We start from the raw sequence: 13,696 nt of genomic DNA, 5'->3' as shown, positions 1-13,696 counted from the left end.
CAATGCCACCCAGGGTTGTTTAGTCATCAACAGCTGATTTTTAATTCCTTTAACCAGCAACATTTGTTTAGTGTTGGAGTTCAGTTTTTTTTCTCAGAAAGATCCAGAGTAGAGGCTGTATTTGTTCAACCAGCAGATACCTACGTAATGTCTATAAGCATCTAGAATTGTCTCCTTAAAGTCCCAAAATTATATCATGGAATTCAACTTGCGATATGAGAGAGAATTGTCGTAAGCATTTCCACATTGTCTGACATTCTAGTTAAAGCACTCTACTTTCTTTAGTGCCACGTAACAAGGCCAAGTCTGATTTGCCATTTGTTTCCTTCATTTGGTATGCACCTGGTGGTGCACTCTAGTGACGGACTGGTGTCATTGCAGGGCCTCATGCTCACCTTCGTATTTCTGATCACATTTGCTCCATTACAATCTTGAAATTGCTGATTTACTAAAACTCCAACACCACTTCTAAACTTTTGAAAAACTGGGAAGCAAGATATATTTGATCAGATTTCAGCAATCGGATAGGATTAAATTAATAAAGGGGTATCCACATTCAAGTCAATGATACAATCGCTCTATTTATATACATTTAATTTGATCCGATAACTTGGAGAGGAAATGTCCCCAGTTTCTATCAGGTTTAACCATCTTTTCAAAGGGTGATTGGTCGAACAACCCTCACTCAAAAGGTCACGAATTTCAAAGTTCTGCTTTCCTCATGTCTTAAGTTTTATTTTTTTTCTCCCAATTACTTGTAGAGAAAGTTATAATGTAGGAGGGTAACTCCTCAGTGTTCATTTTCCCCTGTTGTATGCTGTGTGCTCCAAAGGCTGTGTTCAGAATGATTTCGCGGATTGGTTGAAAACTGCTGGCGGACAGGCAGCCACACTTTTTATTTTTTACACCACCAGGGTTTTCATTGACGAACTTTGACAGTGACATCTACATACTGCTGACTGTCTTCCTTTCTTTGAGGATCCTCAGATGAATTGTTATAGACCGTACACTGTTATTTTCCCTATGGGCAGGAGTTGTGTGATCCCATTGGAAGATGGAAGTAATTAGGTGTCCATATGAGGAACATGTGTTGCTACTTTCAGCACCAGAATCTTGTGGCAGTGCCATGGGAAAATAAAGGACCTTGGTTGAACGTTTGTCAGTCACACGTCTTAAAAGGGTGCGTTCACCAAACTAGCCATGCAAGACCACCGCCCAACCACCATCTAGGATCAGGTCCTCCTTGACTATGTAATCTTATTAATTGTGTGTTAAAAGGCAAAACTGGTCCTAGATCAGCGCTCCTAGTCTGAGACGCTTATCCTTGTTTCGGCTCAGGCCGAGACACCTGCCAACAAGGGGGATGCTGGATGGTGTGGCTGATGGCTACAGCCGCATATAGTATTTCATAAATGTATGTATATATATATATAGGCCTTCTACCCTGGCGGGGGGGGGGGGGGGGGTGCCTTGTTACTGCCTTGTCACGTTCTGTATGGGGAGATGGCAACAGTAGCTCAGTAGACATGAGGACTGATGTCATTTTTGATTTCTTGGTGATGGATAGTGGCTGATGAAAAGATCCATAGCTGGCATCCACGTGCTTACTAGGTATTTCATCTGAACCAGGCCAAACTGTCACGTAACCATAACATACTTCACAAAGAGGATCATCGAGAAAATAAGACAAGTGCTATAAGATATTTATTATTAAGACATTTGAGTTGTAACTATAGATTATCTTTGCCAGTGGTAATAATCATATGCGTCTGTTTATGGAGACCATATGACTACTTGCCCACACCGACTTAATAGAAGGGACATGTTCATTGCTCTTTTAGAAATGAAAGAGTGCAAGAAAAAGTAACATGATAATGGTGTTAAATACAATATGTGGTGCATACCTCCGTTTTCCGACAGGTGGCGTCTTGTGCGTACTTATCTCAGTGGTGCCTGAAACTCGGTGAATAAAGTGATTTAAAAACACATGTGAAATTTTGGACACATGTATCACGTCTCCATAATTTGTTCAAATTCCCGCCGTTGAAAAATGAGGTTCAAATGTAATCTTATTAATATACCGTGTATTTCATTTCCAAATCGCTCTTGGATGGGAGCTGTATCGTGACGTCAGACTCTCATTTGCATAATGCTCAGTATATCTCCTATGCTTGCGCAAAGGCGCGACACATTGCTGCAACGCAAAGCCTGGAGAAGTACCACTAGTCAATCAGTCCAACTTTGGTAAGCACTGATATTCATATTAACTTTATGGTATTGGTCATATAAAAGTAAGGATACCTGATATCTGCTGAAATGCTGCCAGAATAGTGTAGCTAACCTGAATTTACCCTTGCGAGAACATTCTAACCTGTACTGTGCCAAGGACAAAAGATGTGGCTATAAAGATGTTTGGATGGATACAAACTCTTTATTATTTATTTTTTAAAGAAACATCTAACTAGTAAATAGAAACGAATGGATATGTCTTCTATTTCAGTTTCGCTGTGTAACACTAGCCATATCAATCCATATCCTTTGTTCAGATTATTTGTGGTGGTGATGGGCTACGGTCAATTGACTAAATCATGCGTAATAACATTTGAAATGTGCCTTTAGATAGAACGTTGTGACACGTATAGTCATGAATGGGCCTGTTTGAGGGAATTGGTGTACAATTTGGGAGTTTATCTTCGAAGATAAAGCGGATCTGGGCGGTGGTTCTCCAGATTGCGCTGCCCAAGGGAGAGGCGAGTCTTAGACCATACACGTGGAATTAAAGTCTGATCAGCATTGAAGACAAATATTTTTTAAATACATTTAATATACTGTAACTTTATACTTTAGCCGTTGATGTGAACGCATGGTTGGTTATGTTTGGCCAACCGCTTTTTCCTCTTTTCGACGTTCTCAGCATGGGAACGCGTATTGTTATGTAAATGTGCATTTTGGGGAATATTAGGCGCCATTCATTGTGGGGTGCGGTTTTGTGCCCCTGTGTGTGACATGGTCCCTGAATTGGGTAACGGGATGTGAGGCAAATTGCACCAGGCTCTGCTTGAGGCGAACAAAAGAATGCAGGCGCACCACTTACACGTTTTGGTCACGTCGCTAGTTGCGCACTTGAGGAAAAGCTATTGTGGCTGCAGTGCTGTCTGCGCATTTGTTTAATTAAAATAATGCTTCTCGTTTTGACAGACACTTCGCAATCATGTCTGACAAGCCAAATCTCGAGGAGGTCGCCAGTTTCGACAAGACCAAGCTGAAAAAGACCGAGACGCAGGAGAAGAATCCGCTGCCGACTAAAGAAAGTAAGGATACAGACATTTATGCAATAGTGTGACATTATATGACACATGAATACTATATATTTTTAATTATATATATATTTTTGAATAGACTTAACCCACTGGGCGCACACTGGTTGAATCAACGTTGATTCCACGTCATTTCAATGAAATTCCTTGAACCAATGTGGAATAGAAGTTGAATTGACATCAGTGCCCAGTGGGATGCATCATAAGAAGGCTACTGTACTGTAGGCCTACTGGTACTCCTATAGAATATAATCCTACCTTTTCAACGTTAACATTTTGGGTCTAGACTATGCTACAGTAGACATGATAGTCCTAGGCTAAGTGAAAGACCATTTATGCCTCAATGGTGTTGAGATTCTCATCACTGTTCTTTTGTCTCTCTTTCTCTCTGTCTCTCTCTCTGTCCCCAGCCATTGAACAGGAGAAGCAGGCGTCATCGTGAAGACCATCCCTCCGTCATGCACTGTACACCCCCTCCTCCTGCATTGCCTTCTTTTCACTCACTTCTTTTTAGCCGTATAACTTGTCAAGAAAAACCACACCAACAACACAAAGCTGCACTGCGATGGATGACCATCCATGTCCAGGCGCTGACCCCGCCCCTCCTACCACCTCCACCAATAGAGGAGCAGGCCCTCGCCAGGCCAGGAGTGAGGAAGTACTACCAACCAACCAGGGGCGGTACGGTGGACGGGCCCAAAGGTGTGGGGTGTGGTGTCCAAACATCAATACGGGGTAGAGAGGGCTACAGGATGGGGGCGTGGTCTTGGATCTAGGAAGTTACATCCCTCGTTCGACATCCAATTTCCTGTGTGGCCTCTTGTCCACCTGGTAACACGCCCCAACCGTGTCCGGCTTTTTTTATTTCAGTTTCGGGAAAAATGCACAACCTTTTCTTGTTTTTACGCTGGTAATATGATTAACATACCCATCGGTTAATAGAAGTTTTCTGTCAGATATTTTTTTATCGAACCAAGGATGAAAAAACGGAATCCATCTAGTCTTCGGAGATACTCGTGTGGATTTTATTTACATTGATGTTTTTAAAACGTTATTGTACGATGACCTTTTTTATCGATGTGATTTGGGATAGCTTTTTGTGTTGCACCCTGTCTCTGAATTGTTTAATATTGTAAGGAAAAAATATCATTACTGGAAATTAATTCCATGTGTTCTGCGTCGATCAAATTATTTTGAGTTTTCTAAAGTCCCAACTCATGTTAATCTGCCACATACCTTTACCAAGAATGGAAACAGTGAAATGTTGTAATAAAAAAATGTGTTTCTATGAAGTGAATTGCGACATGCTTTCTTTATCCGTGCATTTTTTAACATTGAGTGATGCATACTTGGTGGGCCACCCACGTTCTGTATTTGTCAACTAAGGCCAATTCTCTGGTCTGCCGATGGTAACCCACATTTCGTACTCTACATAACCCATGGGCCATGACCCTTGAACCTGCAAGGCGATGCGGCTGTATGCACTGGGAAAATCCACTCAAAAACGACAATATCTTTGGGTATTTTACTCATTAGTCCACTGTCGATACAGTCCCACATTGTTTTGCATGTCAGCAGTCAAGTTTTCAAAACGCAACATCCTATATCTTGAAAACTTGACTGCTGACATGCAAAACATTTTGGGACTGTATCAACAGTGGACTAGTTCATATTTCTTTTAAAGAGAGATTCTGAGTAGATGTTCCCTTTTTAAAGGCATATCCAGGACATTTCAATTAACAATGCAGTACTCTATTTCCAGAAAGATCCATGGACACGTTGATGATTAAGGCCTTTTATCCCATGTTTATTGGGGAATACGATGTCTCAGACTCAGCATTGATTATCACACACATTCAGTATCAGCTCAGGCATTGTAGGCACTTGAGTGAAAAAGGAGTGGTTGTGTTCATATCTACTGTTATTCATGAAATACACATTGATTCATAGAGTATTTGTTTGTAAGCCATGTGAACAAATGTACGGATGTACACATTTCAATGGCACAGTGTAGATATAAACTTTTGACAGAAGACTTTATCTCAAATGTTCAAAGAAATGAAGTAAGCGCATAATAAACATGAGTAAGATTCACATCTCAATTACAATTACATTTTGTATGAGTTAGCAGTTCTTTGTCCTCAGTGTGGTCAAGAGGGTGTTGCCTCTAAGTTGGGGATTTATTCAGCCCAACTCCCTTCAGCTTGAATTAGTGTTCACCTGCAAAGCCTAATGCTATTATCATGACATCAGACACTCCACTTCCTGGAAATGGACAGACAGATGACAAACATACTCACCTCCATCCATACACAAGCCAGGACTGTTTCACTTCACTTCCTTATCAATATAAAAAAAAGACAAGTTGCGGATTGGGCCTTTAATGATGACGCTGCTCATACTGTATGTTGCGACAGCAATCGATTACGATGACTGAAAATAATGAAGTCTTGAGATGAATACTGCAGTCTACTCTGTTGACATTTCTGTCCATCGGCCATGTGCTAGTGAAAAGACAAAAGAACACTGAGTACTGTATAAGGATTTCAGTCCAGTTCTCATTCCAGCCTGCAGTGTCCACAAAAGATGTACAAGACCTAACAGTAGGTTAATCACACGTCAGTGTAAGTGGATTGATGTTAAATCAGTTACTCTTAATAGGGCATTAATCTGCTGCCCGGGCTGGACAAGGCTGAGGACTCCTGAGAGAGTAGGCCAGGGCCACAGCCTCATTCTCACGCTGCTCACATGCATGGGCACCGTGACCTCCCTAGATTAACCCAATAACTAACTAACTCACTCTCTGTCTCTGTCTCTCTCTGTCTCTCTCTCTGTGTCTCTCTCTCTCTCTCTTGTTCGTAGTCAGCAACTGACCAACCCTATTGAAGGACGTTATTTATCAAGATGAATGTACTGTATAATAATCTCTAAATAATATTAGCAATCCAATAGTGTGGTGACTCATATTTTATGTCTTAGTATGTGCATATGTGTTATGCCTATGTGCATTTGGGCGTGCATAATGAGGTGGGGGCGGGAAGAGAACAGGACTGTACATCGGGTCAGATGTGTCATCGGGGTGTCTGAGGACGGGGATGGGGCCGGGATGACCTACCCCGTAACCCATGGTAACAGCTGCATGGAACTGCTGCTGAGTCACTTCCTGGTTTATTACTCTGATGCTTGTCGTGGATGATTGCAGTGTCCTACCAAGCACTTTCCCTGGGTTTGCAGTCTAAATAGAAAAACCTTTATTGTTATTTTTACCCATTTTAAAGCCACAATCTGGACTTTGCGTTTCATTCCAATGGCAGTCAATGGGTAGGGTAGTCCTATATCATTCATTGAAATGATCATTGAACAGCAGGCAATATCCCATATTGTTCATTTAAGGAATTGTGTGAGAAAGAAATACATAGACAAACATTTAGGGTGCCCATCTAGAACGAGCTCATTCCATCTCTTAAATTTAGCCCTCTTCACTGTGGATTTTGAAATCTGTGACCGCCTCCATGGGTCCAGTTCCACAGTCATCTATTGTTTGAAACTGGGCACAGATAGAGCGATGGCCATATTCATTGATGGATTGATAGATTGATTAATGGTCCCTGTACAATCTTTCCTTCCCTGGCTGCAGACATACCCTGCAGAGGCCAACGGGAGGCCGGTTAGCTCTTCACAGGCGGTTGCACAGGGTCAGTGCTCTTTAACGTCTGGAGCGCTGGGCACTAAATAGATAAATGAAGATGGGTGTGAGAGCGGGTGTCGATGCTCGGTAGCACAAGCGAACAGCACCAGCTGCTCCCAAGAGCAGTGTTGTTGTGCCTTAGGTAGGCATAGCTACTTATTGCGGACTGTAGGTGGTATGTAGGCTACAGAAGATGACTGTAGATGGTATGTAGGCTACAGAAGATGACTGTAGGTGGTATGTAGGCTACGGAAGATGATTGTAGATGGTGTGCAATAAAATGTGTTCAACTATGCCATATCATTGTGAAATATTTGGCTGATTTGTGTTTACTAGCTTGAGACCAATTGATATGCTCCATTGAGATAATGAAAAATAACAAACAATCTGTTTTCAATCTTACAATGATTGTTCATGGATGCTTGATTTCTTTCTCTCCAAAGACAACACAAGACGTGTGTGGCAGGTACTCCAGAAAATCACGGATTATAAAGGGAAAACCAGCCACGTCGCGGAGGCCGATGCCTTGATCCCGGATGTGTTAAACACCTGCTTCCTATTCGAGGAAAACAACATTGAGCCGCCGAAGAGGGCCTTCGATGCTCACGAGGACTGTGTGCTCTTGTTCTCTATGGCCGACGTAAGTCATTTAAGCGTGTTAACCCTCGCAAGGCTGACGGCCGAGACGGCATCCCAAGCTATGTTCTCAGAGCATGTGCAGACCAGCTGGCTGGAGTGTTTATGGACATATTCAATCTCTCCATATCCCAGTTTGTTGTCCCCACTGTATTGTTCCTGTACCCAAGAAAGCAAAGGCAACTAAACTAAATGACTGTTGCCCCGTAGCACTCACTTCTGTCATCATGAAGTGCTTTGAAAGGCTAGTTAAGGATCATATCACCTCCACCTTACCCGACACCCTAGACCCACTACAATTTGCATATCGCCCCAACAGATCCACGGATTAACCAATCGCCATTGCACTGAAAACTGCCCTATCCTACCTGGACAAGAGGAATACCTATGTAAGAATGTGGTTCATCAACTACAGCTAAGCCTTCAACACCATAGTGCCCTCCAAGCTCATCACTTATCTCAGGTCTCTGGGTCTGAACCCCTCCCTGTGCAACTGGGTCCTGGACTTCCTGACAGGAAGGTAGGCAACAACACTCCCACAGGGGTGAGTGCTCAGCCCCGCCCTGTACACCCTGTTCACCCAACTCAGTCATCAAGTTTTCTCACGACACAACAGTGGTAGGCCTGATTACCAACAACGATCAGACAGCCTACAGGGAAAAGGTGGGATCCCAGTGGAGAGGGTAAAAAGCTTCAAGTTCCTCTGCGTGCACATCACTGACAACCACACAGACAGGAGGCTGAATAAATTTTGCTTGGCCCATAAGACCCTCACAAACGTCTACTGATGCACCATTGAGAGCATCCTGTCGGGCTGTATCACCGTCTGGTACGGCAATTGCACCATCCGCAACCGTAGGACTCTCCAGGGGGTGGTGCGGTCATCCCAACGCATCACCGGGGGCATACTGCCTACCTTCTAGAAAATCTACAGCACCCTGTGTCACAGCAAGGCCAAAAAGATAATCAAAGACCTCAGCCACCCGAGCCACGGCCGGTTCATCCCGCTATCATTTAAGAGGCAGAGACAGTACAGGTGCATAAAAATTGGGACCGAGCGACTGAGTAACAGCTTCTATCTCCGGGCCACCGGACTTTTAAAAGAGATCCCTAGCCGGCCTTCGCCCAGCACATTGCCCTGAACCTTAGCCACTGTTCTAGCCAGCTGCCACCCGGTGCTCTAACCTGCACCTGAGAGAGTGCTGCCCTATGTACATAGAGTCATTGAACACTGGTCACTTTAATATTGTTTACATATTGTTACTTTTACTAGGCAACTCAGGAACATTCAATGTCATCTTGGTAACAACTACAGTGTATATTTGGTCTTGTGTTGGAAAGCAAACTGAACCAGGTTTCCCTCTAGGATTTTGCCTGTGCTTAGCTCTATTACGTTTATTTTTATCATTAAAAAAAACCTCCCTAGTCCTTGCCGATGACAAGCATACCCATAACATGATGCAGCCACCACCATGCTTGAAAATATGAAGAGTGGTACTCAGTTTTCTGTTGGATTTTCCTCAAACATAGCGCTTTGTATTCAGGACATAAATGTAATTTCTTTGCCACATTTTTTGCAGTTTTACTTTAGTGCCTTGTTGCAAACAGGATGCATGTTTGGGAATATTTGTATTCTATACAAGTTTCCTTCTCTTCACCCTGTCAATTAGGTTAGTTTTGTGGAGTAACTACAATGTTGTTGATCCATTCTCAATTTTCTCCTATCACAGCCATTAAACTCTGTAAATGTTTTCAAGTTACCTTTGGCTTTGTGGTGAATTCCCTGGGCAGTTTCCTTCCTCTCCGGAAACTGAGTTAAGAAGGATGCCTCTATCTTTGTAGTGACTGGGTGTATTGATACACCATCCAAAGTGTAATTAATAACTTGTTCAAAGGGATATTCAATGCCTGCTTTCTTTTTTTTACCCATCTACCAATAGGTGTCCTTTTTTGCTAGGTTGAATCTGGTCTTTGTGGTTGAATTTGTGTTTGAAATTCACTGCTCGACTGAGGGACATTACAGATAATTGTATGTGTGGGGTACAGAGAGGATGTGGCCATTTAAAAAATCACGTTTAACACAATTATTGCACACACAGTGAGTCCATGCAACTTATTATGTGACTTGTTAAGCACATTTTTACTCCTGAATGTATTTAGGCTTGCCATAACAAAAGGGGTGAATAATTACTGACTCAAGACATTTCATATTTTCATTTTTAATGAATTTGTAAAAATGTAGAAATACATAATTCCATTCTGACATTATGGGGTATTGTGAGTAGGCCAGTGGCAAACAATTTAATTTATTTTAAATTCAGGCTGTAACACAACAACATGTGGGAATAAGTCAAGGGAAGTGAATACTTGCTGAAGGCACTGTATGTGTATACTGTATTCTAGTCATGGCTCGTCCTATATAACTTTTGAATTTTTCGGGGTTACGTGTGTATTGTTTTTTTAATGTATTATTATTATTATTATTGCTAAGTATTACTGCACTGTTGGAGCTAGAAACACAAGCATTTCGCTGCACCTGCGCAAATCTGTGTACGCGACCAATTAACTTTCATTTGATTTGTCTGAGGCCAGTATCTTCTTATCGCCCCACCCAGACAGTCTGTCTGATCAAACAGTAGTATGCCCTAACCCCTACACTTAACCACTCTGAGGTAGATTGTATCAGTAATGACTCTGATGTGTAAGTACACTGCATTCGTCCAACGACCTGACAGTAGCGCATCCATCTGCCAAGGTACGGTGTGAACTGTTCTGCACTCCACAAGACCTATACCTACTTGTCTAGAGCGACTGTTACCTGTATTACAACACAGTTCCATGTTTAACATGTCTCTTTCATATAGGTCGTGATTGAGCTGTGAGATACTAGCCTTGATAAGAGCTACAGTACGTATGATGTCATCACGGGGTCGAAAAGGTCACGTTTGTTTGCGATCACGGGAAGTGACTTCATACACCCTTTGAAGACATATGAACTGCAGGGATCTGTCAGGAATCCCTGTCTTGCCAGGTGATAGGTATTCTCATAATGTGTTAACGCGAAAAAAGGGAGGCAGGATTGTACTATCCCGAATAATGCAGTTGGGAAATTGTGGCTTTACTTTTGTCCACATTTATTACCCTTGTTGCGTTGCTACGTGAAACAATCTCTTATCAATCTCTCATCTGTCACCTTGTCATTGGTTGTCTGTGTCTTCCTCATCAAATTTCATGTCATTTTTAAAACCATGTCCTGGCCTTAAGCAGGAGCCATGACCGACATCTTCATCTCTGCAATCAGTTGTATCTTGACTTGGCTCTGGTCTCATAGATAAGAGAAATGTTCTGTTTTCTCTGCTCTGCGCCAAGAAACAAAGGTGTGTCAATGCTTGTCTCTGCAGAATAAGTTGGGGAGAAATGGGTCTACCCTCATATCTATGTGCTGTGTGTGCAGGAGAAAAGGGTGTAGCACTACATAGTTGGCTAAAGTAAAGAGATTGCTGCCAAACTATGGACAGCACTCCTGTAGTCTACACCCTACTCTATTAGACTAGCCTCAGTAGGCTGGAGATCCAATGATGGCTAGTGGTGTTGACTGTTCTCCATTCCATGTCTGTACTATAATGCATTAGCCGAAGTAGAGGGGAAATCGATGGGCACTGCTTGGACAGCACAGCTAAGCACAGCATCAGTCCACCCATTGCAGATCGACTCATAGTGGTTTGATGAAATGGCTAGCTGGTGCTGCTGACAGTAGTTATCGACTCAAAGATGTTGACTTTGATGTTGATGTTGACTCAAAGATGTTGACCCCCCCCCCCCCCCCCCCCGTGTCTGTCTGTCCTTCTATATCAGTATGTCTGTGCCTCTGCATGTAAACGTGTGTATTTGATCCAGTCTGATGTTCCGCATTCAAGTGTGCGTGAGTCACCTTTAGCAGCATCTACCTGCCTGCGTTGTTCCTCCACTTCTCATTAAGAGGAGGGAGGTGTAATCTCTCTTTATAACTGCAGTGAGTGACAGCGATGGCATTTCCACTGAGCAGGAAACTGCTCGACACGCTAAAAACAAGTGTGTGCCTGTGTGTGCCCCCATGCATGTGTGTGTCTGTTAATGCGTCAAACCACAGAGATATCTGAGCCATTTCTCAACTTCTTCTTCCTCTGAGACAATGCAGCTCTCTTCACTTTCAGATTTGTCTCTGTCTCTGTGAGACTGTGTGTCTGGTGTTGGGTTTGCAGTGAGACTGTGGAGTCACAGTATTAATGATGATGTCACAGTAGGGCCTGAGAAGGATAGAGAGAGAGAGAGCTCTGGTTAATCACCAGCCCTCGTGTCATGTCTACCTTTGGGTTATGCATTAATCAAAGCAACATTATATACAGTGGCTTCAGAAAGTATTCAAACCCCTTGACTTTTTCTAAATGCTGTTGTGTTACAGCCTGCATTTCAAATGGTTTCAATTTAGATGTTGTGTCACTGGCTTATACACAATACCCTAAATGGTCAAAGTGGAATTTTGTTTTTAGAAATGTTTATAGATGAATAAAAAATTAAAAGCTGAAATGTCTTGAGTCAATAAGTATTCAACCCCTTTGTTATAGCTAGCCTAAATAAGTTCAGGAGTAAAAAAAAGTCTAACAAGTCACATAATACTTTGCATGGACTCACTCTGTGTGCAATAGTGTTGAACATGATTTTTTAATGACTACCTCATCTCTGTACCCCACACATACAATTATCTGTTAGGACCCTCAGTCGAGCAGTGAATTTTAAACACAGATACAACCACAAAGACCAGGGAGGTTTTCCAATGCCTCGCAAACAATTGCACCTATTGGTAGATGGGGGGGAAAAAAAGAAAGCTGACATTGAATATCCCTTTGAACATGGTGAAGTTATTAATTACACTTTGGATGGTGTATCAATACACCCAGTCACTACAAAGATACAGGTGTCCTTCCTAACTCAGTTGCCAGAGAGGAAGGAAACCGCTCAGGGATTTCACCATGAGGCCAGTGGTGACTTTAAAACAGTTACAGAGTTTAGTGGCTGTCATAGGAGAAAACTGAGGATGGATCAACAACATTGTAGTTACTCCACAATACTAACCTAAATGACGGAGTGAAAAGAAGGAAGCCTGTACAGAATAAAAATATTCCTAAACATGCATCCTGTATGAGGCAGTAAAGTAAAACTGCAAAAAATGTGGCAAAGAAATGAACGTTATGTCCTGAATGCAAAGTGTTATGTTTGGAGCAAATCGAACACAACACAGCACTGAGTACCACTCTTCATATTTTCAAGCATGGTGGTGGCTGCATCTTGTTATGGGTATGCTTGTCATCGGCAAGGACTAGGGAGTTATTTAGGATAAAAATAAACTTAATAGAGCTAAGCACAGGCAAAATCCTAGAGTCAAACCTGGTTCAGTCTGCTTTCTACCAGACACTGGGAGATCAATTAATATTTCAGTAGGACAATAACCTAAAACACAAGGCCAAATATACACTGGAGTTGCTTACCAAGACGATATTGAATCTTCCTGTGGCATAGTTCAGTTTTGACTTAAATTGGCTTGAAAATCTTTGGCAAGACTTGACAATTGCTGTCTAGCAAGGATCAACAACCAACTTGACAGAGCTTTAAGAATCACAATCCAGGTGTGCAAAGCTCTTAGAGACTTACCCAGAAAGACTCACAGCTGTAATCACTGCCAAAGGTGTTTCTAACATGTATTGACTCGGGGGTGTAAATACTTATGTAAATAAGATATTACTGTATTTAATTTTCAATATATTTGCTAAATTTTCTAAAAACATCTTTTAATTTTGTCGTTATGGGGTATTGTGTGTAGATGGCTGAGAAAAAAATATATTGAATCTATTCTGATTTCAGGCTGTATCACAATGTGGATTAAGTCAAGGGGTATGAATGCTTTCTGAAGTGAAGTTGATATATGCCTTAGTTAACGTATAACAGTGGATAAGGTCTCCTGTGATTGCTTAACGCACAAACTATTACCAGAATATCTCTTGGCCATCGGATCGACACA

This window comes from Salvelinus alpinus, chromosome 38 (assembly GCF_045679555.1).
Source record: "Salvelinus alpinus chromosome 38, SLU_Salpinus.1, whole genome shotgun sequence".
Classification (NCBI taxonomy): Eukaryota; Metazoa; Chordata; class Actinopteri; order Salmoniformes; family Salmonidae; genus Salvelinus; species Salvelinus alpinus.
This window is presented reverse-complemented; position numbering follows the sequence as displayed.